Raw genomic sequence first — 27817 nt, forward strand, 5'->3', positions numbered from 1 at the left:
CCATCCTTCCTCCAGAGCACGCCTGATCCTCCGTTAACTGGTCTCCCCCAGTTTGCTGACTGTTTCCCATGTGCCTGGCCCTGCTGGGCTTGGGCACAGAATGGGAAAGGCCCAGACGCTGCTCTAGGAGCTTTGATGTGACATCCTGACTGTCAAATAGGAACCGTGCAGAACATCAGTGTGAGCCAGTCAGAGAATGTTCTTTTGGAGGGTGACGAGTGATGATCAAAACATGTGAGTGTGTGTGCGTGTGTGTGTGCGTGCTTGTGATCACTGGGAGGAAAAAAAAAAAACATCGTCATGGCTGTGACAGGTTTTCAGGGGGAGCTGGAAGAAAAGAATTTCAATTAGAGTTGCAGAGATCTTTCGTTTCCCTCCCCCTGTAACTAGAGTTGCCAGATAAAACCCGGGATGCCCAGTTAAATTTGAATTTCAGATGAACAACAAAGAATTTTTTTGTATAAGTATGTGCCAAATATTGCATGGGACACACCTATATTTTTGTAAATGTTGTTTATCTGAAATTCACAAATGTATCCAAGGATCCTGTGTTTTTATTTGCTAAATCTGGCAACCCCACCCTTAAGAGCAGAGGAAGTAGAAACAAAAAAAAAGCTTCATTTTGAAATCATTTCCTTAGTCACTTAAAAAATGCAGTCGCATGAGTTATAAAGTCATTATTTATTTATTGTATTAGGTCTTCTAAGACAGAAGTGTCTAAAGTGAAGCGATTAGTCTCGCTTACTGCTCCCCAGATCCAGCTCTCTGGGTGACTTCTGACCTCTGCTACTAGCTGGAAGTGTCCCCTCCTAAAATACCCCCTCTGCTCATGCTGACCAACTCATGTGCATATATACACATATGTCATTTTCATGTGCTATGTATTTTCCTGGCAGTTTCTGCTTTTTTGGAGAAAATCCCAGAAGAAGAATTATTGGGGCCAAGGGCATGTATATCTTAAGTTTTAATAACTACAGCTAGATTGCTTTACAAATTTGAAAGTATTTACAGAATTTCCCATACCATGTGAGAATACTTTATCCTGCACCGATATTAGTATCAGTTATTATTATTTCTTAAAATATTTGCCAATCTAAGGGTACAAAATAGCATTTAAACTTACATTTCCTCAACTCTAGGAAGGTTGATTATATTTTTTGTTTATTATTTATTTGCATTTGACTTCTGTGAACTATCTGTTCATGTGCTTTATCTATGTGTCCAGGGAGAATTTTCTTTTTAATTTGTTCTGGGGTACTCTACATACTGGCCACTCTCAGACTTTGACTATTATATGCTGTCTTGGAGTTGCTTCTGGACCTATGTTAAGCCATCACCTGATCTTGAAGCCTTAGATCTGAGCTTCTCAGGGCAGTGACCTGGGTCTAATGACAATTGTAGACTTCCAAGCCCATCCGGGTGCCTAAGGTCTGCTGATCTTGTTTGTCTGAAATTCCTGGGTTAAAGGAACCATGTGTGCCTTGAGAGCCTCTGTTAGTGCTTCACTGCCCTGGTGCTGCCCCCCCAAACAGTGGGCAGCCCTGGATAGCTTTCAAATCCCCACCTCCCTTTATTGTCCTGCTTTCTCTGCACACACAGAAAGCTCTGCTCCAGAAGAGGGAACTGGGCCTTGGGAGGAGGCAACACTGAGGGTGTCCTGCTCTGACCATGGAATCTCCCCAAGAGCCACATTGACCGTGTGACTGCAGCGAGCTGCCTCAGGGGCAGTAGGGTAGAGCAGGAGAGATGAGAAGCCTCCAGTTTCCCCAGTTCACTGCAGCCATTAACTCATTCATTCATTCAACAAGACTTTGTCAAGCTCCAGGCACATACACAGACCCTACCTGCGATCAGGGAGCTATCAGCCTCTGGGAGAGAGGTCTTTATATGGTGGCATAGATTTTGCTGACAGACTGGCTGGGGCCAGCTCTTCTTCCATCTGTCTCTCACAGAGGGGGCTTGTGTTTGCAGAATAGGTGAATCACAGCTCCAGAGCCCAACCTAGGGTGAGGGGCTGTCACGGTGCCCACCCCACCTCCTCAGCCAGGGCCTCGAGTCCCTGCACCTTCCCTCTCTAGCACCCCCAGCTTCGTGCCTGCGGCACCCTGTTCGTGTTTGGGGAGGAGCATCTCCCTGGGACGTTTGTGGCCAGTTCTGTATCTTGTTTTAGGAAAAGATGGTGGCCAGTGGGGCTCACTTAGCTGGGGCGTGGGGGCGGGGCACACACATGACAGGTGGGCCCTTGAAGCCGCCAGGAGCCTTGGAGAGGCAGGGTGGGTGGGGGTGGGCCTGCTGCCATGCTCTAATTATTCAAAGGCCTGTCATGTGGAGGATGAAGTAGGTTTGTCCCTTTGTGTTCAAAGGCAGAAAAAGGATGTGTGGGTGCAAGCTCTAGGGAGACAGAGTTTGGTTTTGAGGGATGTGAACATCAGCAGGACTCAGGAGGCTCTCAGGACTCCACCCTGGGGCACTGGAGCAGAGGCTGGCTGGCATGCAGGCTATGGAGGTCGGGAGACAGGCCTGGCACTGTGTGCCCATCCACCCTTGACCTTCCAGGAGAGACCTATGCTATGAGTTATTTTGTGCCCCCTACGTCCAAATCCTAACTCCGAGGACCTGTGAATGAGATCTTATTTAGCAATAGGGTCTTTGCAGCTTTAACCAAGTTAGAGTGAGGTCTTACTGGGGTGGGGTGGGCCCTAAATCCAGGGACCGGTGTCCTTATATGAAGAGAAGAGGACATAGAGAGACAGACGGTCACGTAAGGGCAGAGGCAGGGATTGAAGTGATGTGATGAAAGCCTTTCCAGAGTGCACAGTGCTGCCGACACCTTAGTGTCAGGCTTTTGGCCTCCAGAGCTGTTCAAGAATGAAACTGCATTGTTTTAAGCTGCTCAGTTTGTGGCAGTTTGTTACAGTAGCCCCTGGAGACAAATACACCAGCCAAGCAGGTCAGTGTCCCAACTTCTGGGTCTCTTAGAAGATAGAGAAGGTAAGAGGGGACTCTGTTCAAAATGCTGCACTGGGTGTGGCCTGAGGAGCCCATGGGCTGGCTCCTCGCAGAGCCTTTGGGGCCTCATTCAATGGAAAGAAGCCAGTGGCCAGCAGCCCGAGATTCAGGGGAAATGTGGTTTGTCCACCTGTCCATCGGCACGATGGAGTGCCTGTGACAGAACTGGTGTGGCCACAAGGACATGTTTACTGAGCTACACTTAAGCAGGCCCCTCAGCTGGCAGACTTACAGGGTGTGATGGTGTGTTTTGCTGGAAGGCACACGTGTTTTACCGGTGTTGCCAGGACTATGTGGCCCAAGACAAAGGTGTTGGTTTGGTGATGATTAGTATAATGGGGGTTCTGGAGCCAAACTGTCGGGTCAAGGAGATGGCACTTTTTCATCCCCACCCCTCTGTGAAGTCACTTAATTCTAGCTGTGAATGGAAGAGAGAAGGGCGAGGAGAGAGGGTGTCTGGCTGTGTAAGAAGCTGTGGAGGGAGCCACTGGAAGCGGTGGCTGCTGTTCATGGGCAGAGGGAGCTGGGGTCTTCGAGTGGCCTGCAGAGGGGAGACCAGCCCTTCCCCAGAGGCTGGCTTCTGATTGAGGGCTCATCTGCTCCTAGAAGAAGAGGGGACCCTCCCACTGCCTGGCAGACTCTCTATCAGTGTGGACTCTTCCAGCCCTGCTCAGCCAGTGGCCCCACAAACATGGACACTGCAGTCCTCCTTGGGCCCCAGCACAGGCCATTCCTGTGTTAGCATGGTCATCCTCACCCAGGCAACTTTGTCTTTGGGAGCAGGCCATCCTGTCTTGCTTTATGCCCTCCCAGCATGTGGCCTGGTCAGGTTCTGTGGGCATGCAGCTGACCTGTGAGCCCAGGCACCTCAGAGAGGCAGCGGGGCCACTTTCTACCCTCCAGATCACCTGTTGATCTGAACGTTGGGGTGAGTGTTCTGGGTGGTGATGGAGAGGGTGAAGGTCTAGTGAGAGTGAATGCAGCGTCTCATGGTGATGTCTCAGAGGGCAGGCAGGGAAGAGCCTTGCTGGGGAGATGGCCCCATAGGCCGATGGCTCCCAGAGGCGTCCAGGCCCTCTCTCTTCTTACTGACCTGGGCTTGGTGCAGGGAGAGGGAGGCTACCTTGACCTCAAGACTGAGCACTCAGTCCACGGGAGGCCCTGTGCTCTTAGCGGTGACTGGTTCTGGCTGATGAGACAAGACATCTTCCAGCATGGAGAGTCAGCTTCTGTGAACGGTTCTTGGCTTCTAAGAGGGGCTTCGGGATGTTGTTACTGCAGACATCCTGCTCCCAGCCTGACGGGAGGTGCAGGGTGGGCAGGGGACAAGGATCTGTGTCCTGGTGACAGAGGGAGGTGCTGAATCACCCAGCTCTGCACCAGCCCTAGCCTGGACTTCCTGTCCAGGAAGTGGATCCCAGGGTGTGGGATCACGCTAGGCAACAGGAGGCCTACACGTGGGACCTGGAATCTGTGTCTCCCAGGGTCACCAGAACCCTGAGTCGCTGAGCCTTGTTCTCCCTGGGCTCAGCCTCTGGGACACTTGTTAAAGTGGCTCCCACCTGGGCAGAGATCCTCCACCTTTATTTCATCCGTGGCAGGTTGGTGTTTCCCTAAAGGAGCTTCCCTAAAGTGCACAGGGAAGATAAGCGATAAACCAGAAGCCGCAGTTGCTTGGCGTCCATGATGCTTTGCAAGCACGGATCTGTGCTCCCAAGGACACTGCTGTTGGGTCGCAGTGGCTCTGAGGCTGGCACAGCTTACCGCCAGTCACCCTTGGTTCTGCCCCAGGCTGATCTCCTCCTCGGGTTTTCAACCAAGCTGCGGGGACCAGTGGTAGGAAGAGCTGCTGGTGGATCTTGAGGCCAGACCTGAGTGGGGAAGGGAAAGGATTCTCAGCCCCTCCAGCACCCTGCTCATCCTGCTCTGGGGAGAGCCTGAGTCTGTGCGGAGCTGCTCTCAAGGCTCCAATCCCTGGTCCTCGAAGGGGAACCCTGTGTGTTTGGCCCCAGGATTTCTCCTGACCCTGGGGAAGCCCCCTTTGCTCTTCTTGGAGTTGGCCTCAGCTCTGACCCCCATGAGCTCCCTCGTGTTCTCCATTCATTTGCCTCTCTTCCGTGGGGCTCCCGGTGAGACCACAGTGGGAGGGACCCCAGGGGCTCTGCCTGTGCCTCATCCAAGAGGAGCCCTGGGGGGCCATCCCCAGGCTCTTTGCACTTCATCTACTGTCACTGTGAAACAGCAGACCCCAGCCGAAGCTCTCATGTCCCATTTGAGGAACATGCCTCCTTCCTGGCAGAGAAGCTGCGAGTCCTATGAGTCCCTCCTTGGACTCAGGAGGGATTCAGGTTCCTCACTCCTCCCACCTCCATATGCGGCCCCTCTGGGTCTCCTCTTGGGGAATGGCTTGACAAAGTCCAGATGACTGCAATCTTACTGTCCCCGAACTACTCTAGACACGTCTTACCTGAGGTCTTAGCTTGCTTCTGCCGCCATGACAGAATAGTGCAAACAGGGTGGCTTGAGCAGCAGGTGTTTAATTCTCCCAATTCTAGAGGCTCAAAGTCTGCGATCAAGATGCGGTGTGGTCAGGTTCTAGTGAGGGCCCTCTTCTGGCTTGCAGACTGCTGCTTTCTTGATGACCTCACATGGTGGGGAGAGGGCTCTGGTGTCTCTTCCTATTAGGGTACTAATCCCATCACAAAGGCCCAATCCTCAGGCTTCATCTAACACTGATCACCTTCTACCTCCGAATACTGCTCCATTGAGGGTTAGGGCTTCAGTGGGCTTCCCCGCTGGCTCAGTGGTAAAGATTCCGCCTGCAGAGCAGGAGTCACAGGAGCCTCAGGAGACACAGGTTCAACCTCCCTGAGTCGTGAGGATCTTCTGGAGGAGGGCATGGCATCCCACTCCAGTATTCTTGCCTGGAGAACCCCATGGACAGAGGAGTCTGGACGGTTAGAGTCCATGGGGTCGCAAACAGTTGGACGTGACTGAAGCAACATAGCACATGTGCACGAGGGCTTCAGCATGTGAATTTTGAGGAGACACAAGCATTCAGTCCATGATACCTGCTGTGAGAGGAAGTCAAGTCAGTCCTTCAGAACAATGATATTGTTTATATCTGAAGATACCACTAGCCAAGGGGAGCCTCCTGCCCCTTGAGCTCAGATCAAGGGTAGAAACATTCACAGTATTAGTTATAAAGGTCAGTAGTAAAACCTTTTCACTGTTGCTCAGAATTGATTACCTTTCCTACATGTACATCCACACCCCAATATCATTTATCCAACAACAAATTCTCAGATACCCACTGTTGCCTTTATACACACACAGACCTACACACACAACTCTGGACATAACCCCTTATTGTTTTAAATTAGTCTATTCTTTGGCTGCTCAGAACTATAGAGACATGCCTAGGTAGCCTGAAAGACCTTTGGATGCGCAGATCTGGCTGTTTTCCTCACTGATCCATTTCAGTAAGAGAAGGTCTCAGAGAAGGGGGCTCTCTTTTGAGGGTCATGTCTTTTAATTAAGTTTGGTTTTTTAAAATATTGTAGATTTTGGACTACAGAGGAAAAAACTTAAAAAGATAATATTTTTCTGTAATCAGAGAGCTGATTTGTTGACAAAGGGCATTTTCCTGTTTAATGCTTACTTGTAGTGTTCTGTATTATAAATTTTTCCTTTCCTGTCTTCAGCCATCCTTTTAGTATTCTTTGGCTAATTCAGTCATTAAAAAATGATGTTGTGGAAGAATACTTAGTGATTTAGTATGAGACATAGTTAAGTGAAAAAAAAGTTATAAAATGGAATGTACAGTATGATCCCACTTAGTACCAAAAATATATATTCTATGCATAGGAAAGTCTGGGAGGGTATTATGCTCAAAATGTTAACAGGAGTTATTTTGGGGTAGTGGGATTGTGGGTTATTTTAAATTTTCTTCTTTTTGCATAAGTGTAGTTTCTAAATTTTCTACAGTGAATATATATTCCTTTTATAATAAGGACAAGATCACAGATCATGCCAAAGGCCGTTCAGATTCTCTGACCACAAGGGGCCCAGGTTGCTCCTCCTGTGCTGGACAGCTCCCATGCTCAGCCTGGGGTTGCCCACCAAAAACTTCCCTCCCAGCACTCCTGGGACTCTGGGCTGGGCAAAGCTGACACTGGTTTTCCCCAGTACTGAAGTGACTTGGCGACCCCTCCCTGACAGGTGGGTTTGTCACTGTCCTCCTTGATGGGCCTCTGGTGTACCCATGCCAGCCAATGGTTGTGCTGGTGGCACAGCTGGTTAAGTCCAGGGGTGTGTCTGGGGCATGGCCTCAGGAAGATTTCTGAGGCTTGAACAGTACACCCCCCCCCCGCCCCCACACCTCCCACCGCCAGTGCTGGAGGACGGCTTGGCTCCCAGCACCCACTGCAGCTGAGGAAGATGGACAGTTCAGCTTGTCCCATCCCCAGGGTGGTCCTACGAGAAAAGCAAAGGACAGAGCCTGCATGGTAGAGAAGGCCAAAGGCCAGCTACCCCACCAACTAGCTCTTCATTGACTCTCTGAGCCTCAGCCTCCTTAACCTACAAAATGAGGATGATGCTGTGAATGAAATACGAGGTTCAAGGACCTCGGGTGGGGCTTGAAACAGGGCGGGTACTGAGCATATACGCCTCCTCTTTCTCACCTTTGAGGAAGGCATAGTCCACCTGGGGACACACCCACCTTGGTATAAACTGGTGAAGTTCACTGGGGAAGCTCCTACATGTCAGTGGACATTCAGGTCCAGATTGATGAGGGCTATTTCAACAGGAGTCATTCATTCTTTAACATACATGCACATACGTTTTCAAAGTCGCGTGACAGAAGAGAGTCACGGAGCAGGGACTGGTCCCTGTGGCCTTGCTTGTGCCCTGGGAGTCTAGCGCGCAGGTTACAGTAGCCACCCCTGGACAGGGCAGCAACCAAGCTCTCCAGCGTCGTCGAGGCAGAGGCCAGAGCCCCAGGATTACTCCTGGCTGCTCTGTCCTGGGGAGCGGCAGCAGGAGCAAGGGGAGGCTCCCTACTCTGAAGGCATGGGCCTCCCTCGCTGGCCAGGTCATCTTCCTCTCCTCTGACCTCCTAAATATCGTCCGCTGCCCAGTCCACTGGCCTTGGACCTTGGATCTGTCCACCTGTCTCCATTTCCTCCGGCACCAGCAACCATTGTCGGCTTCCACGCCTGCAGCCTTGATGCTTCTGTCCTGCAGTGAGAGGTGCCCTCCTGCACTGCAGATCTGCCCACGCTGGCCCCTGCCTCACCCACCCATGCTGCCCAAGGGCTCTGAACGGTCCAGCCTGGCGTTGCTGCAGGCCACCCCACTCTGCCTTTAGGGCCAGCTCATGGGGGACATTACAGTAGGGAACCTGGGCCTACCTCTCCCCCGCTTCCCCCACTCCTGCGCAGTTCTCACACAGATCTATCATGCAGAGGACCACTTTGGGATGTCCTGGAGAAACAGGTGAGAGGTGTCACGGTGGTTCTAGTGAGAACTCCCTAAAAGAAATCAGATGAGGGCTAAAGAAATGCCGAGGAGGGCACTGGGCCATCTGCTCTGCTTCCTGGAAACCTGAGCCCTGACACAGCAAAATCTGGCCATGAGTATTCAGGTCACACGAAGCCCCTCTCTGGCCGCAGCCCCCTCTTGAATTGGTGTTTGTTCAAGCCCATTGCTGGTGAGCGTGTTTGTGCGCATGGAGGAAGCTGGTCAGGTGAGCAGCTGGTCAGGAGGGAAGTGTTTCAGAGATGGAGGTGAATCACTGCGAATATGATTGGATTTACAAAAATTGGTTTGACACAAATTTTCAGGAATCCATCTGGGCTCCATGAGAGGTAGAGCTGTTCCCTTTTCTAGATTCCCAGGAAGCTTATGTTCTGGGGAAACTGGGTGTATTTGCTGCCAACAGAGGTTTTATTTTTAGCCAAATGTGAGAACAGGAAGGGGGGCCCAGAGGTGGGGGCCGAGGTGCCCTGGTGGGGATAGTGATGAAGAGGGCAGCCCTTGAGGTGGAGACTGGGACCCGACCTCAGAGGGTCTGCTACCTTTTTCCTTCTGGGGAAGACGGTTCCCTTCTGCAAGCCTCTCTGTGGGCTGAGATGCGATGGTGCGGCCAGTCTCCTCCCCCCACTTGTGTGCTAAGATGAATACCAAACGCTACCAGCCATCACGCGTTCTAAATTTACAGGGTGCTTGTCCTTCACTGGTTGCTTAAAAGTGAAGCTGCCTTAGATGACGAGGATGCTAAAGCTGGAGCAGCGTGGCAGCTGCCAGCTTTGCGGGCCCCACCTGCTGGCCTGTGCCGCCCTTACCCTCGCCCTGCGGCCTCCTCACCCCACCTGGGCCTCCTGGGTGGGTAGCGGTCAGAGGCCAGGGAAGGGTGGGCTTGCAGCCGGAGCGCCCCTCCCCTGACGCAGGCACCGTCTGTGTGGGGACTGATCTGGGCACTCAGCAACGACACTGATGTTTCCTGCGCCGCACCTCCCAGCCGGGAGCCTGCTGTTCTGTTTTCCTCACCACCAGAACCGGCCAAGTCCTCGGCCCGGTGGAGCCCTGCAGGGGCGACGCCCCAGGAGAGCTTGAGGCAGCACAAGCAGGCACCAGAATGCCACCCCCTACATCCACCACCAAACCTCAAGCTGCTTAGAGTCCACTGCTGAGAACAGACCCTCTTAAGATGCTTGTGGCCTTGGAGGAGCTGTCCCCCCACCCCTGAACTCCCAGAGGCCCACCATCTGTGCACCCTCAGCACTCTACACACGCCTTACGGTTCTGTAATGAGGACCCACAGGAGCTTTATCAGGGCTCCCCCAGCCCTGGGGGAGGCTCACTGTCTCTGAAGCCCCAGGGCTGAGACAGGGCAGCACCCAAGGATGGAGTGAATTAAAGGAACTGGGGAGAGCCCACTACCCACCCTGGTTTCTCCTGGTCTGGCTCTCAGGGCTGGCTTTCCTCTTAATGTTGAACTTCATGGATGGATTTCACCACAACCTCAAAATAAAATACTGTCAACTGAGCTCCAGGTGAGTAATTGCTGGGCATGGGCTGAGGCATGAAGATGGAGAGGGCATGGTTCTGGCCCATATGCATCTCATACACTCGAGGGGAGCTGGACACGTGCACTGTGTTGGGTGGGTGAATGCTGGCGAGTAAACACTTGCCAGAGCGCTGAGCGTGATGAGAGAGGGTGAGGAACATGGCATTTTGAGTAAGTCACCCCCCCCCACACACACACCCCCGGCCAACCATCCCAAAGTCTCATTGCAACTCTCCATGGCAGGAAGGGCTGCTGGCCTCCTAGGTATGCATGACCAGAGGAAGGAGGGCCAGAGGCCTGGGGCACCTGGACCCTCGCAGACGAAGGGTGGAGTGCAGAGGGTGGGGGTGGTGGAGCATGTGTGGGCAGGAGAATGATGTGGGCTTCAGAGAATGGACCTCAGCAGTGGATGGGGCTATCCAAATCTAGTGCAAAGAAAGCCGTTGAAGCAGGGCCCCCTGGCTGAGTGTGGACCATCATCACCCTTTTGAACCTGCTGGACCATCAGTTGTAGCTGAAAGTTTGTCCCTAGGCTTGATGTTTGTCTTAAAAATATTCTGTTCCCGTGGGTTTTTATCTTTACTCTGAAATTCTCTTAGTTTGGGCTTCCTGTCCTGAATCACATCAGAAATGCTTATGAACAACTTTCTGGCACGTTCCCTTCTCTGAAACATAGCTTCACATCCAGGTGCCGGTGCAGGGCGCTCACCCTAGCTTGGCCTCTCCAGAATTCATGGAGCTTACACTCACTTTGCCAGACCTGAGGTTTTCCTCCCCAAGGAGGGTAAGAGGAAGACACTGTGGGCATGTCCTCCTCTCCGTGGGGGGTGCACTCCTTGTCTTTGCATCCCTTTAGAGATCCCCCCATCCATGCTTTGTGTACGTCCAAGCCAGCTCCTGTAGGGCTGAAATGTTCTGGAGCAGGGCTCTGTAAACTAGCTCTGTCAATGGCCAGGGAGTTAGTATTTTACAGCCAGGAGGTCTCTGTCACAACAGCTTAGCTTGGCCATCAGTGTGAAAGCCACCTTAGATAATATGTAAATGAGTGAATGTGGCTATGTTCCCATAGCTTTGTTTACAGAACAGGGGGAAAGCTGTGTTTGTCCCCTGGCCTTGGTTTGCTGACCTGTTGTAGAGCGTCCAGGGACTCCTGAAAGACTTCAGGTCCATCTTTTTCCCTTTGGGGGACAAAAGGCTCTTCTTCCTTTTCTCCCTCATGCCTTCATGCTCAGTCTGAGCTTCCTTGACTGGTAACACCCCTAACATTCTCCAGCATCACCTCCCATGACATGTGTGTAGGTCTAGCCCATTGTCTCCTTTAGAAGGTCCCTCTTCTTGCACAGACTTGAGTCTGCTACCTGGGTCTGCGGCCAGCTTCCCCATGACCCCCTCCCCACTTTCATAGGCACTCCCCTCTGCACTTCAGAACTGGCCAGCTCCTGTACTGGGCACCTTGCTGGTGGCCAGCTGCCCCAACCAGTCTGTAGCTCCCTCCCTTCTTTGTCTGAATTCCTCTAGACACTCCTGGTCCCCAGTTGCCTCCCTCCTGGGAGCCATAGAGCTGGTTCCTTGGGTGTTTGAAAAATGCAGGTTCTAAGTGATACCTTGTTTCCCTGAATGCCTCTCTTCACCTCTTACTGGAAGTCTAGACTTTGCTTCCTGACAGTAAGGTCTCAAATTCACCTGTAAGCCAGGTGATCTATGTGGGGTGGGACCCAAACCTTTGTTGGACTTTGTAGCATCTTGTCAAATAAAATAATCTTTTCCCTCCTAACTTGTCTTTGGAAATAACTTGCAGGAAATTGAAAAATCAGTGCATAGAATCCTAGGTACCCTTCATTGGGATAAAAGTGAGTTTTTGATGTCAGGAGTATCCTTTGGGCACTAAAAGAGGTCTAAAAAGAAACAATTTGGAATTGACTCTGAGTGATGTCTTCCTGCCCCATTTGCACCTGCTCACTGTTACCTGGGGGCAGTTACTTAGCCCTCCTGCCTTCATCCTGCCAGAGAGTTTTTGAGCAGGGCTTTGGGGGCACAGTGGGCCAGGAAAATAAGCATTGCCTCAGCTACAGCAACACCCGGGATGTCTCAGGTGGGAAGGAGAGGCACTTGGAAGGGCTGTGATATGGAGGTGTCGGCAGGAACCCGCTTCCCTGAAACCTTTAGGGGAGAGTCTTTCCTGGCCTCTCCCAGCTTCTGGTGGCTGCCGATAGCCCTCGATGTTTCTCAGCTTGTAACTGCATCACTCCAGTCTCTGCCTCTGTTGTGACATGCCCGTCTCCCTGTCTCTGTCCTCTCTTCTTGTAAGGACACCCACGATATTGGATTAAACGCTCTACTCCACTGTGACCTCATCTTAACTTATATCTCATTCTATTGATAAAGACCCTGTTTTCAATAAGGTTGCATTGAGAGAGGAACCAGGGGTTTGGATTTCAACATTTCTTTTGGTGGGTGGGCGGGGAGGGACACGATTCGACCCACAGCAAACACGGACCAAATAGAAAGAGGGAGAGGCCAGGAGTCCGTGTGCTACTCTGCTGGGACCCCACCGTGCCCCTTCCCTTTCTTCTTGGAGCCCCTCCCGGCTAGTTTTAATGAGGTGCTGCCTGACGGCAGACTCACTGAGAGGCACTAACAGGCTCACTCTTCTATTATTGTGGCTGCCAGCACTCCAGGACCAACTGGGTTTACAAAAATAAAGTTGTATCATCTGCTGCATGTACCGCATCCCCTAAAACAGGTTATTAAGGGGAAGTGGGGAATATCGGAAACAGATGGAGGAGTCTTTGATTTGCATAAGGTGCCATTTGCATGGCTCAGAAGCCTCTATGGAGGGAATAATGTATAGAAATACACATACGTAAGCCCTCGGTTGGGAAACAGAGGCACACTGATCAACCACAAAAATAGATGTGAGAGAGACCAGCTAGGAGGGAGAGGGCGAGGGAGGCAGGCGGGGAGAGGATAACAAGCAAAACCAGTGCCCAGCACAGAACTCCCGGCGCAGCTGTGGGGCCGCCCTCCCTCCAGCTCCTTTTCCAGCGTTGTGGTTTCAGAGCTGATGGATTTTATACATGCAATGGCAGGATGGTATTTCCGAAAGATCTGGCTTTTCTTCTCTCTCCCAGAAGGGCAATTGGTTAAAAAAAAAAAAAAAAAAAGACAAGAAAAAGAAGAGCCTAGTTACCAGCAAGCTGGCTGGATGATTCTGGCAGACGGAAGTTTGTGTGCGTTCTTGGGGTCCCCTGGTGCAGAGAGCTAGTCCTTCACACAGAAAGAGACAAGAGTGAGGAATGCAGAGAGTGGTGATCCTGCCAGGAGAGATGAGATGAGAGGGTGGGCTCAGGATGGTGATACCTGATCTTGGGATTGGCCGATGGTGGTGGCAGGGGGAGTCCTGAGGGTCTGCCACCTGTGAGATGCTTCTGTGTCCCAGGTCCTTGCAGCCCTCAGCCTCGCTGACTGATGCTAAGAGCAGGAGGGGCTGGGCTGGTATCACTTGGTGGTTTTGTCCCAACCTTTCTCACGTGCCTGGTTCGCTCACCAACACAGGTGTCACTGGAAGACGGGAGGTGGGTCACTGTCTGCACAGGGCCCTCTGCAGAGAACAAGACAGCCCTGGTTCAGCTGTGCTCTGACCCTTTAATTGTGTGTACCGGGGTAACAGAACTGAGAGCCGTGTGTGTTTCTCGTCCAGCCACTGGGACGTGGTTTGGCCAGAACAGAACTACTTCTACCTCCCACCTCCCTTTGATTTGTCAATTCCAGGGTCCTCTTCTGAACACTCTGCTGATCAGACACTTCCTAATTTCTGACCTGTTTCAGCAGTGGGATGGGGGCTGCTCCCTGGCTGGGCATGTGGACTGCTGTCCTGCCATCACTCTCTGTTAGTGCCTGTTGATGAGGGAGTAGGACCCCACCTAACCCCCTGGGGCTTAATACCATGACAAAATGTATGGATGACTGTAGGAGTCACCTCTGCTTTGGGAGGGAAGGCACTTGGCTCAGTGGCATAGCCGTCTTCCTCATGAGCCGTGTGAGTGCTGTCCACTGGCCTGCTGACTAAGGCAGCTGGTTGGTCACTGTGGGGCTATGCTCCCCTTGTGGAATGGAGCTGTTGCTGGAAGGAGACCACCCAGGGCTCCACTCCCCAGGCCTCACATTCCTGGGAGTCATGCGACTAGCTTTCCCTCATGGACTGTGAGTAGAAGTGATGCCTGTCACTTCCCGGTGAGGGGGTGAGTACTGGGGGGCAACATTCTTTCCTGGCTCTTGTCTCTGGGTTGTGGCTGAGAGAAGGGTGACTGTGGGGCCCTGGGCCCTGCATGGGAGCTGAGGCTGACTGTGAGGGGTGTTGTGATGTGAAGCCCCATGTACGGCAGTAGGCCTGTCCTGGTGAATCCAGCTGCCTTCCCTATGCTTTCCTACCAGGCTGGGTGTTAGTGGTTTCCATACTGGGTGGGTGACATCCACAGCATCTTGCCAGTTGTTATCTCAAGAGATTGGTCAAAATTCTAAATAAAAATGAGTTTCCATGCCTTTTGATTTGAAATTTATACACAGGACATATACTCAGACAAGAAAAGAGATTTCCATTACAAAACTCCAAGCTTAGAAAAATAGATGATAATGAGTGGTATTACGATATACTTCCCAAGGAATTCCAGTCAAGTGCCTTTAAGACGCTGAGATCCCGGCAAGTGTGAGAACTTCAATTTGATTTACATGTACTTGATTAGGGGGTGCTTCAGAGATGCAGAGAGTCCTCCCCCACTGGAGATGGAATGGGGGTAAGAGAAAGCTCTGTGGGGAGAAATGAAACTGAAATTGCCAGGGCACAGCCCCTATGGAAAGAACAGGACTCATTTTCTTGGAAATGAGGATTGTGGGCTTTCTCCCTTGTTGGGAAACTCATTGGTGAATCCAAGTAATCCCAGCAGGGGGGACTGCCAGGTGATGTGGAGGTCTTTGCCGTCTGGCTCATCTGGTCTGGAGTGCATTAGAGATTCTCATCGCCTGACATACCTGTGGCCCTTTAATTTACAGCAAGCAGCCTTGTCAACCAGTGGAGGTTTTACACCCAGGGACATTTGGCATTGTCTGGAGACATCTTTGATGGTCACAGCTGGGGTGGCAATGGCAGTGCTCTGGCATCTAGAGGGTGTAGACCACTGACACTGCCCAACACCACACCATGCCCAGGATGGCCCCGCCTATCAGTGGTGCTGAGGTTGAGAAACCCTGACTTATAGGGGCACCTGGCAAGGTTGGGAGGTGCCAGAGGTCCCTTTCCATGTGAAAGCTATGAAGACAACATTTCATTAAGCACCATGGTGGGCACTTGTCTGATGGTGAATTATACGCTGGAATCCTTGTTTTTGAATTATGTGACTGTGCAGGTCCTGAGCATGTGGTGCCTGGGGAGAGTCTGTAAGAGGGGTGACTTCTCTGCTTCTCAAGGCATGAGGCGGGGCAGGGCTGCTTTTACAATTGCTTCTCCAGCCAAGGCGCTTGCTTCCAGATGCAATGCCCTGTGCTTAGTCCAGACTCGGTGCCCTGCCCGAGGCAGCAGTTTGGGACCCAGCATTCCACACATCGTTGGCAGGGAGCAGCTTTCACCACTTGAAGCTGACGTCCTGGGGAGGGGGACTGACTACTCACAAACACTGCTTTGCAACGGACCCCCAGGGTGGACGTGCTGGGCAGGAGAGAGAAGCCATTGTCTTGCTGTTGCTTTTCCTCTTAAAACCGCTGAAAGGCTGGAGCAGAGCTCAGCTGCCTCTACCAAGCAGGGCGGGTGGGGGAGAGGCTGTGTTAGGCACATAGAAGCCGCTTGCCCACGTTAATGCTGGTACTGTTTGTAAATATTGGTTCTAGGAAACCAGCTCTAACCTGTGGTTTGTCTGCCGCGTGTTGGTAAACCTGCCTGTACCTCACTCTTGGCAGTACTCTTTTGACAAACTCATTTCTTATCCAAATGGGGAATGGAATGATTTCACTATTCTAGAACTCTCCAGAATCCTGGTTCCACTCCCTTTAGGGAGAGTGGAAGTTTCCCATCACAAAAGAAGGTTCTGGGGATCATTTAACCCAACTCTGGTTTTAACAGTGGGGAAACTGAGGTCCAGAAGGGAACAGCAAAGAGGTGGTCACAAGTGTAGGACTGAAATTCTGGCCTTTTGTCTCCCAGAAGAAAGCCTAATCCCCGTAGGAGGTGAAAATGTAGGACCTTTTAGGGTGTCTGGCAACTCATTTTGATGGCACTGAGGGCAGGAAGGGGAGGTGAGATTCAGGAAACAGAGATCGTGGGAGGTAAGGTACCAGGTTGCTGGACATCCCGATATTGGCCAGCTGGAAAGGTTTGACTTTGATTAGTTTTGCATTTCATCGAATTGCATTTAATTTGTGTGTTTGCTGGTCTTCCACTCTCCCATTGGACAGACAGCTGTCCCACCGCTGGTCGTACTCCTGGCATCTGGGCATTTGCCTGATGCCCAGGGCTTGGGCTTAGCAACTCCTGTCTAATGAACCAATGGATTCCTTGATCTGTTCTTTGATCATCAGCTCACGGGGACACTGAACTTGAAAGAAGGAAACTCACTGACTAGAACTTTGGTCTTTTTACCATATGCTGTGGACTGAATGTTTCCAATCGCCCAACATTCACATGTTTAAAAGAATCTCTGATGTGATGCTATTAGGAGGTGAGAGCGTTTGGGATGTGATTAGGTAATCAGGGTGGAGCCCCTGTAAATGGGGTTATGCATTCGTGCTAAGTCGCGTCTGCCTCTGCAACCCTAGGGACTGTAGTCCGTCAGGCGCCTCTGTGCACATTCAGTCCCGCAGTTCTGGGAATCCTGAGATCAGATCACAGTTTCTGTGTCTGGTGGACTCTCTGGCAGTGGGTGAATCACCATGTCCTCATGAGGCAGAGAGAGATTGTCTCTTGGGTCTTTTCTTCCAAGGGCACTAATCTCATGATGAAGGTCCACCCTCATGGCTGACTCACCCCCACTTCCAAAGGCCCACCTCCAGGTAGCATCCCACTGGGGGTTAGTGTCAACATGTGGTACTTTCAATCCACAGAGTGGGGGTGGCCCCATGGAGCTCCTGGCCCTGGTGTCAGCAGGAGAGTTTCTGTGTCTCAAGATGGAGCTAGGGACTATAGCTACTGAGGAGTGCTTTTAAGGAGAAAGAGACTCTTTAGACCCTTGGACTTGAGGCATGGTGATGCCTTCAATGAGACTTCACTACAAAAGGCTTCCGTAGCCAGAGCAGTTTTCAGAACAGGCATCAGAGATTGAGTCTTCTGGGGTGCCCAGTGCCTCCCAAACACGATTTTCCAGCCTTGGAGGCATACACACTTCTTAGGAGCATTTCGTTGACTCAATGGTCATGAGTTTGAGCAAGCTCCAGGAGATGGTGAAGGACAGGGAAGCCTGGCATGCTACAGTCCGTGGGGTTGCAAAGAGTCAAACGTGACTGAGCAACTGAACAACAACAACCTGGGTGCAACCCTCTATCATGGCCTTAGTTAATTCCTACCTCCTTCCCCGCCCCACGCTATAACTGAGATTGGCTGCCCCACAGTGCTGGGCGTGATAGGTGGGCTCCCTTCCCGGATCCTGGAGCAATAACTTCACTAAGAGACTTGCATGTCTATTTCATCCTCAATGGGAATTTGTCAGGCTATACAATTAAAGGTTAAACTATATAGGATTTTTAATGACCTGAAATAATTCACCTGTTTATATTAGTAAAAAAGTAAATTGAGAATATATAAATTTTGAGTCCCAATAGGACTGTATACAAACACTCATTGCTCAAGGCATCCTTTAGACAGTGGGTTTTGCCAGTACATAATGATGGCACCCTACTCCAGTATTCTTGCCTGGAAAATCCCATGGATGGAAGAGCCTGGTAGGCTGCAGTCCATGGGGTCATGAAGAGTCAGACATGACTGAGCAACTTCACTTTCACTTTTCACTTTCATGCATTGGAAAAGGAAATGGTAACCCACTCCAGTGTTCTTACCTGGAGAATCCCAGGGATGGGGGAGCCTGGTGGGCTGCTGTCTATGGGGTCGCATAGAGTCGGACATGACTGAAGTGACTTAGCAGCAGCAATGGATTATAAAATGGATAATACTCATTGATCCTATAATCCCATTTCAGGAGACATGGAGCACAGAAATTGCTAAAATACCCCATCTTCCTTGCACAAGGATACTTATATCTGCACTAAAAAAGGGGAAGTATTTAGACAATCTGTTAAGGTGCTAGCTTCAAGAATGACAAGTTTGCTGATTATATATTTACATATTAATAGAAGATGAGATGGTTGGATGGCATCACCGACTCAATGGACATGAGTTTGGGTAAACTCTGGGAGTTGGTGATGGACAGGGAGGCCTGGCGTGCTGCAGTCCATGGGGTTGCAAATAGTCGGACATGACTGAGGGACTGAACTGAACTGAGAAGAACCTATTGAAATAATGCCAAACTAAAGCTGAGCCATATAAAACAGATTCCTGACAATGGCAAACGTAGGTCAACGATGGGAGAACTGGGCGCCCTTCTGTCCATCCAATGGCTTTTATATGGCTTGCTGCTGTGGTCCAGGCCCTGGGAGGCTGGGATATAGGACAGTGAATCCAGACTTCCCTGCCTTGAAGGGCCTGCTGACTAGCGGTTGGCAGAGTCGACTAAGTCAAGGAATTCCAGAGTGAGTGAGCACTGCTGAGCAGGGTGAGGACTGGGGACTGCTGTGCACTGCCACCCTGGCCTGGTGCCCCTTCCTGGAGGATGGGTGGCTAGGAGAAGGTCAAATGTGTGTGTGTGAGGGCAGGACACGTGGGGTGCACACAGAAGCCCGGGGCGGGAGGAAGGAGACTGCATGGCAGGACAGGGGGCCCGCCTGGGGGTTGCATGACAGAGGGCAGAGAGAGATACAGGCAGTGAGGGATGGAGACAGAGGCAGGCTGGTCACCTAGACCAGCAGTGGGCACCTGCTGCTTTTGCATTAGTTAGGTCACCTGTGCAAAAAAAATTTTTATAATAGCTTTAATGAGTTACATTAAATGAGTTACATTTAATGAGATGTAACTCACATACCATATAACACATTCATTTAAACCATTCAGTGGTTTTGAGTATATTCAGAGGTATACGACCACCACCACAGTCCATTTTAAAACACTTTGTTGCCCCCTGCCCCAACCACCAAAAAAAAACAGCCCCGTGCCCTTAAGCTGTCACCTTCCAATCCTTCTATGCCCCTAGCCCCTGGCAATCACGAATCCACTTTCTCTCTCTTCAGATTTGCCTGTTCTGGATTTTTCTTCTAAATGGAATCATATGACTGGTTTCTTTAACTTAACATAATGTTTTTATACGTTATTTTTTAATTGACACTAAAATCCAATGTGGTACTAAAGTGTTCTTAAGAGAAAAATAAGACGAGCCCTTTCTGGCTGGAGAAAACCACGTGAACCACAATGTGGCCCCCCTCCACTCCTACCTCACACCCAAGCTGCCTGGTCCCTGCCTCCGAGACCCAGCTTTGTCTATGGTGTGGCCGCCCGACAGGGCAGGACGGGGGTGAATTTCAGAGAAGAGGGTGCTTGGGCATTAATTAAACACAGACCACCATGCACTCCTTTGCCAAGGGCTGTGTTTTTTTTCTTATTTCCTCCCTTTCACTTTGTCCCCCCCATCCCTACCTGCACCCCTTCCTGTGCTGAATTGGAAAAGTTTGCTCCAGCATCTGTGGGCTGCTCACTACCCCCTCCTCATGCCTTTTCTTTATCCAGCCATTTGCTCCTCCTGGTGAGGGTTAGGGTTAGGGTTAGCAGAACCTGAATCACAGTGCTGCACCTGGAACCCAGCCCCTCTGGCCTGCAGTCTCAGCAGCCTTATTATTTCCCCATTTCCATCCTGGCCTTGATGGAGCTCTTTTATCCCCATCCCATTTTAGGGTACATGCATGAGAGATAAAGCCCTTATTCTTATATTGTTTTTCCTATTATGACATTCTACTTACTGTCAAAAAGTGGAATGATACCAAACATCAGAAAGAAAAGAATCCCTCTTTCATCCTGCTGCCCTAAAATAGAAATAAATGTGGCTCTCTCTGTGTTTATGCACATTCTACACACGCCTGTGCTCTCTCTCTCTCTTTGTGACCACAGAGTCCTGGTCCTGCTCCCGCGTTCCTTGCTGGCTTTCTTCTTGGTCCCGTACTTCTGGAGGAGCCTCGCGTGGCTGGGATGGCGGGAATTAAAAAGCAACACTTTTCCTTAAAGTCGCTCAGTAGATATCTATTGAGCACCTACTGTGTCCCTGGTGCTGTTCTGCAGGCTGGGGAATGCAGGGACCTGGCTCATCCTGCTGGGAGTTCCGGCCACGGGCAGCCATGGGCTCATGTTTGTGTGATGAACCAGACCAGGAGCTCCAGGCCCCCGTCCTGTCCCAGGTCAGGCACTCCCCTGCCTGGTTGCTGGCACAGTGGCCTCCACCAGACGTGGCCTCTGACTGTTGCCCGCCCGCGCCTCTACTTCATCACCTGAGCTGGAGACAGGGGCTATTTCAGTCCTTTTAGGTTGTGTAATCTCCACAATTAGATGACACTGTGACCTGACCTCCACTCATCCAGAACTTTTTATTATGCTCCAAGTGCTTAAGTGCTCTCAAGGACCCAGGAAGTGGTTTTTGTTCTTTTTTTAAAAAATTTTTATTAAGGCATAGTTGATTTACAGTATTGCGTTAGTTTTAGGTATACAGCATGGGGGTTCAGTTATTTTTTTTTTTTGCAAATTACTTTCATTATAGGTTATTACAAGATATTGAATATAATTCCCTGTGCTAAACAGTAAATCCTTGTTGCTCATCTACTTTATATATGGTCGTTTCTATATGTTAATTCTATACTCGTAATTTTTTCCTCCTCTCCTCCCCCTGGGGGGTGGTTTTTAAGCTTCTGGAACAGGAAGCCAATGAATTCTGTGTTTGCATGTGGTGTCCCCCAGGGGTCGGGGGCACAATGTTGGAAGGCCCTGCCCACCCCTGCCACTCCCCAGCTCCGTCCCCTTAGACACCCATGTGCCCTCTCCGAGTGTCTTGGAAGCAAAAGAGCCCGTCGTGCCCCAGGTCTGGCTCCAGAGCCACAGGTGAGGTCCTTCCTTTTGGTGAGTCAAGGGTCAGGGCTAGTGATGCAGACCTTCCCAGAGAGGAAAGTCCTGGGGTAGGAGCTCTGCTGTCCACCGAGAACCTCCTGGGGAGGGAAGTCCAGGCAGCTTCTCGGCTTCTCTTAGCCTCCAGTTCCTCCCCATCTGCTAATGGAGGAAGTCAGACTAGCTGGTCTCCTGGTGCCCTCCAGCTCTAGGACCTCGGGTTCTGGGCCAGAGGGCTGGATCCATCTGCTCATCCGCCTTTAGGGGAACGGTCCCTCGGGGTGCTCCCTGCTACAGCTGCTCCTCGATGTCAGCCACGCTGTCATTTTACCCGACTCTTACCCGAGCGTCTGAGGAGTGTGTGCGCATGCGTGTGTGTGTGCGTGCACGCGTGTGTGTGCACACCTAGTGTGCTGTGTCCTTTCTGAGTTCCGCCCTTCTCTGTGTCTTCGGGGCTCTCCCAGGTGACCAGAAGACGCTCTGACAGTGGGAACAGGACCTGCTTTGCTCCTGTGCCACCCGCAAAGCCGTGCAGGGCCCCAAGCTCAGAAGGGCTGGCACTTGATTTGAAGCTCTGCTGTTTCTGTCCTGCAATGTGAGCAAGGGCCTGGAGTTTTCATTTTGTTCTGAGGCCTGCAACTCACATGGTCCTGGTGGACCCCTCACACACAGGGTGAAGCCCCATCAGAAGAGGCCCCTGCCGTGCTCTTTCCTGCAGCCTTGGAGGGGGGCCCAGTGCTAATCTCGCCCTCATGCCTGGCCAGCTGAGGCCAAGTGGCGGGGGCTGGCCTCTTGGTGGTGTGACGCTGGATGCCTCCAGGCGCAGGTGCCAAGCTCAAGTGGCAGATGACATTAATCACTCTCAAGCCTGTGTCCCTTTGCTTTGGGCGGGGTAGAGGGAAGCTGGCTGCTAGGCTGATGTTTAAGCATGGGGAGGGCATTGTGGAGTGTGTCTGCCCATGGGAGTGTGTGCTGGCGTTTTAATTAGCATCTCTGTTCCTGCCCCTGGGGCCCCCAGCACACTGCGGAGGGCAGCCCAGTTTACTGCACTCTAGGCTGCTCTCTGTCTCGGCCCAACACTCTCCTCGTCCTTAGCACCAACCCTGGGGACAGAAGGTCTTGGCAGTCACTCTGCTCCTTCTCTGTCTGGCCGGTGGGGACCAGCCTTGGTGCTGGCATCTCCACATCTGCCCACTGACTCAGTCTGTGGGTGCCTTCCCCAGTGAGCCTTTCCCCTGGGGGAGGTGACAAGGATGAAAGCTGGGAAGGGGAGGCGCTGTCCCAGGGAGGGGGCACTGGTCCTGCCTGCCTCCCATTTCCTACATGACCTTGGGCAGTTCCTTTAACTCTGGCCTCTTTCTCCTCAACTGCCTGGGTAGACTTGGACCCGATGACTCCTACTATGCCTCGTGAGTCACTGCAGCTCAGGGGTCCCTGAGACTACCCCCAGGTCCAATGATTCATGGGAGGAAGTCAGCAAAGCTGTTACACTCCCACAAGCACAGTGCACCCCAGGGAAAGGACACACATAAAAGTCAGCAGTGGGATGAGGTGCCCAGGGCAGTGGCCAGGTGAGATCAGGCCTGAGTGTCCAGGTTCCTCTCCCAGTGGAGTCCTGTGGACGGCCCCCAATCCTTTCAGAACCATGTTTGACAGTGCTCACCACCTGCGGATGCTCACATGAGCTCTGGGGTCCAGAGGGTTCACTGGGCGTTGACCACATAGACACTGATCACACACGTGGTTGACCTTTGTCTGCAGCCCCCCAAGAGGTCAAACTGATACAGTGTGGCCCGAGGCCCCCACCCTAAACCACACTGTCAGCACAGACTATCTGGCTGCTGGTAAGGCCCCCAGGTAAACACACTCACAAAGACCCTCCAAAGGCTCAGAGGTGACCTCCCAGGAACCAGGGGCAAGGGCCAAACCTCTTTTTGGGGAAAGCTAACCCTATGCTGATCCTGGCCTTGCGGGCAGGCAAGGAAAAGTGAAGACAATCCAGGGGAGAGGGGCCCACTGCATTCTTAGCACAGGGATGGCAGAGAAGGCAAGAAGAGGGGCTGAGTCCCGGGGGACAGCCCCCTCCCTGCCCCTGCCTGTTCTGTGAGGGCTTGGCTCCAGGCGTACCCTGGGGGACTTGGGCCTGACTCTGGGCTGAGCTGTGAAGTCTGGGCGGTTCTCAGATGAGCAGGTTTAGGAGACAGCCGCACGTGCCTTTCTCACCTGTCACCTTGCTTGTCTCTCCTGCCTCGCTCTCCCCTTCCGGCCGTCCCCTGGCACTTGCCCGGGAACATGGCAGCAAGTGAGCCTTGGGGCAGCAGTGAGTGTGTGGGCTCCCAGGGGCAGCCCCATCTGCCGAGAGGGCTGTCTGCCCTTCAGGAGAGCAGCAGAGTGGAGGCGGCCTTTGTTTCTTCCTTTTTTATGCCGAGTTCAAAGCTCAGCCTTCCTCCCAACCCCTGAGCTCCTCTGTTCACTTCCTGAGCATCCTTTTTCTGGGGCCTGGTGCCCCCAGACCTTTAGGGTACCCACCAGCCCCAGGCCTTCTCCCAGCAGTCCCCCGGGCTCAGCATCCTGAAGCTGCCTCTACCGAGCCAGCCTCTACCTTCCCAGTGCTTCTGAGCTCTTTGCCCTGGCAGCCTTTAGCCCCGCTTTGTTTGGGAGGAAATATTCCACTTATGCCATCTCCTTCCTTCACACGATGGGAAAACAATTTTTGAAATTGTTTTTCTTGAAAGCAGGAAACCAGGAACATGGCTCACTGGGCCTGCCGCCAGCCACTCGGCATCTCCGCACTCCGTACTTCCTGCAGGCTTTCCTGCCCACTTGCTCATTTCGTCTTCATGTGAGGGGAGGCAGGGCAGGTGGCGTCACCCCCGATTTGTAGGTGGGGACACAGGCCTGGCTGATTCTCGTGGGGCTCCTCCCTGGGGCTTGTCCTTGCAGCAACACCGCCCCGCCCCCAACTTCTATGCTGAGGAAAATGGTGAGAATCAAGGAGATTCTCCCTCAGACCCCCCAGGCCCAAGCGCCACTGGCCTTGGAGGACCCTTCTCAGGCTTTCCCCTGTGGGATGAGTCTCACGTTATCAGGAACACCTTGAACAAGCCCAGTGAACTCGGATGTGGACCTCTGCCCAGCACCCCTGGACCTGAAGGAAGCGGGTCCTTGGCCTAGCCGTCGCTGGGACCTCAGTTAGGAAACCCCCTCTTTCCTTGGTCTCCCTTCTTCCAAACAGCATCACTTCTACATTTTCCTGCCGCTATAATAGATTTTATACAGTCGGTCGGTGCACTTTAGCGAGTGATAGATCACTTTCATTGCTTCGCTTCATGATTAATTTCCTATAATAGTCCTCTCTAACACCAAGGCGAAAAGAGGAAGGAGAGAAAAAAACCTACATGATCCACTTTGTGCTTGGAGTATAAATGAATTAGATTTAATTTCTGTTTAATTGTTTCCATAGCTCAACCTCTGCTGACTTCACAGGATAATTTATTTTGCAGTCTCAGGGAACAAGAGGAGGGGATGGGGGACAGAGGCTGTAGCCAAGAGGTCTGCCTGTGGACACTGTTTAATTACACCTGATAGTCTTATCTCCCCGTAATTATTGGAGGCTTGTCGGGCTTCTCCGGCGGCCTCCCATCCGCACTGAGAATCGATTCCTGGTCAGACCTCAGGCCAGCTGCCTTCAAGAAGGCTGGCCAGCTGCAGGGAGTATGGCGTGGAGTCGAGAACAGCAGAGGGGGTTCCTGAAGTTACTGGTAGGGGGGCAGGATGCAGGGTAATGTGTCTTTGGAAGTGGAAATTTTCTGATGTTACTGTTTGATGTTATAAAAATGATGACTAACCCCAGCACATCCACACAACAGTTTTCCCCCAAATCCTCTCTCTCTAGAGCTGGTGAGAGGCCACGGTGGGCAGGCGGGGTTTCCACTGTTCCTCTTCCACAGTCAATTGTTAGAGCTGTGTTGACGACAAGCCCTCTCTGCCCAGTAACTGAATCGCTTAGTGAGTGGTTGGTCAGCAGAATGGAGGCCCCTCTTGCACTCCACTCTTCCCCTACAGAGTCCAGCATGCTGAGTTTTTTCTTTGAGATTTATTGTGGTAAAATACACATGACGTAAAATGTACAATTGGAGCCTTTTTTAAGTGTTCATCTCAGTGGCAACAAAGACATTCACACTCTTGTGCAACCGTCACCACCATCTATTTCTAGAACTTTCTCATCGTCCCCAGGAGAAACTTCGCCCATTAATCAGTAGCTCCCTGACTTCCCCAGTCCCTTGTTCAGTCGTAAGTTGTGTCCAACTCTTTGTGACTCATGGACTGCAGCATACCAGGCTTCCCTGTCCATCACCAACTCCTGGAGCTTGCTCAAACTCATGTCCATTGAGTCGGTGATGCCATCCAACCATCTCATCCTCTGTCGTCCCCTTCTCCTGCCTTTAGTCTTTTACAGCCTCAGGGGCTTTTCTAATGAGTCAGTTCTTTGCATCAGTTTGCCCAAGTGTTGGCGCCTCAGCCCCTGGTAAACCTCTATCCTACTCTCTGTCTCTGGATGTGCCTATTCTAGGGATATCATATTAGTGGAATCATACAATATTTGCCCTTATGTCTGGCTCATTTCTCTTAGGGTAACGGTTTTACAGTTCATCCGAGCTGTGACCTGTGTCAGGGCCTCACTCCTTTCTTAAGGCTAAATAATATTCTGTTATGTGGATGGACCACCCTTTTGCCTTTCGCGGGCAATGAACAATGTTCTCGTGGGCTTTGGGAACAGTCCAGAGGCCATAGCCCCATCCAAGTTACTTGAGCACTCTCCTCCTGCCTGCCATATCATCTCTGCCAGTCAGAGAAGAAGGTCCAAGGGCCCCCTCTGTAGATGCCCTCCAACTTGGGGCTCCAGCAGAGCCTGGAGCTAGCAGGCCCTCTGGTCTGGTCATGAATATTCATGAAACAGCTCTTCCTGGGCCATCTCCATTAAATCCTCTCAGTTCAGTTCAGTCGCTCAGTCGTGTCTGACTCTTTGCGACCCCATGGGCTGCAGCATGCCAGGCTTCCCTGTCCATCACCAACTCCTGGAGCTTGCTCAAACTCATGTCCTTTGAGTCAGTGATGCCATCTAACCATCTCATCCTCTGCCGTCCCCTTTTCCTCTTCTCCTCCTGCCTTCAGTCTTTTCCAGCATCAGGGTCTTTTGGTGCCTCCATTTATAGATGGGGAGATCAAGGTCAAGGGACATCAGGGGATCTGGTCAAAGTCCCTCGGAAGGTCAGCACCATGTCCTAAGACCACATCTTTCAGATCCCAGAGCCTGTTGAGTTCCTGTTATCCTGCACTGCCTGGTGGCTCCGTCCCATTCCACCCTTACCAGATGGAATCAAGACGTCCACTGTGCCTGGAAACTTCTGACTGTAGCCGTGAAAACTGCTCTGCAGTGCTCCGTCTTCTCTGCCTCCTTGAAAATCCCTCTGGGGGCATGGTGCTGATGGAGGTCCAGGTTGGGGGGTAGCAGGGAGCAAGACACAGGTCCAGGGGTTCCCAGTGTGACACTGTGGTGCATCCAGCCTTGGTCAGGGATTCACAGGAGTCCTGGGAGCAGTGGAGGGACCTGGCAAAGGATGAGTCACCCCCAAAACAGGTTGCTGCCTTCTGTGTTTCAACATCTCTCATCCTTGGTGGAATTATAAGCTGTGGGGGCAGAAAACTCTCATTTGTGCCCAGTGCCTGGCACACAGGAGAAGCCTTACAAGTGCTGCAGAGAGGACCCTGTTGAAAGGGGTGAGTCCTCAGGTGGCATTGCCTTAAAACAGGAGGGAAGATGGGTGGGGCTCAGTGCTCGGATCAGCCTACTTAGGCTCCACGCTTGTAGGAACTTGGAGCGGAGGCTGGGGCCAGCAGAGGGAAAGGCAGGTTCACACTGTGCTGAGATACCTTCTTGCAGTTCAGAGTGACAACGGCCTGTCCCTCAGGAACGATTCGATGAAATGCCCACCGCGGGCTGCCTATCCCCCATGTGTGGACACATATCCACTCCTCAGGTTTGACCAGCACTCTCTTCTGCCTCATTCTCACTGCCCACTGCTAAGGAGACCCCTCCAGGATCAGTCTCCTGACCTTGCACTTGGGGAACAGGACAGATGCACACAGGGAAGGGGTGAGGAGGCCTCAAGGGAAGGTAGGGGGCTGAGGGAGGCCGGAAGAGAGGCAGTGTGGCATGCTTGTCCCTTCTTACTTTGCATCTTAAACACTGTGGGGATGGCAGTGTTTTCAGCAATGGAAATAGTTCTTTTTTTTTTTTTCATTTGTTGTGTTGAGCGTTTGTCATGTCCAGGGATGCTGACTGATACGGCAGCAGCTAACCCTCCTGGCCAGCCAGACGCTGCTCTAGTTCTCTCTCTTGTCCTGGGGAAAGTTCTTGGCCATGGGCACATGGAAGCGTGGACTCAGGCTGGTTCAGTGGAGCAGACCCTGGTTTAAGTCCTGGAGGTGAGCGCCTCCATAGACGCTAGGTTTCCAGAAGGAAGAGGGTGCAGCGTGGCTCTAACTGCTTCAGAGCACCT

General features: G+C 51.9%; 1 protein-coding gene, 1 non-coding gene and 1 pseudogene across 5 annotated transcripts in view; 1 reads left to right on the forward strand and 2 right to left on the reverse strand.

The window, feature by feature from the left end:
- Nucleotides 1–27817, forward strand: part of RBFOX3 (RNA binding fox-1 homolog 3) — a 434098-nt gene that overhangs the window by 54031 nt on the left and 352250 nt on the right. The window lies entirely within an intron of this gene.
- LOC114117080 (small nucleolar RNA U2-30) lies at nucleotides 6172–6247 on the reverse strand (annotated as a pseudogene).
- Nucleotides 6407–6484, reverse strand: LOC114117083 (small nucleolar RNA U2-19). Its single transcript, XR_003590874.1, has one exon. It is a non-coding gene; the product is annotated as a small nucleolar RNA U2-19 (small nucleolar RNA).

The sequence above is a fragment of the Ovis aries genome, chromosome 11 (genome assembly GCF_016772045.2).
Source record: "Ovis aries strain OAR_USU_Benz2616 breed Rambouillet chromosome 11, ARS-UI_Ramb_v3.0, whole genome shotgun sequence".
NCBI lineage: Eukaryota > Metazoa > Chordata > Mammalia > Artiodactyla > Bovidae > Ovis > Ovis aries.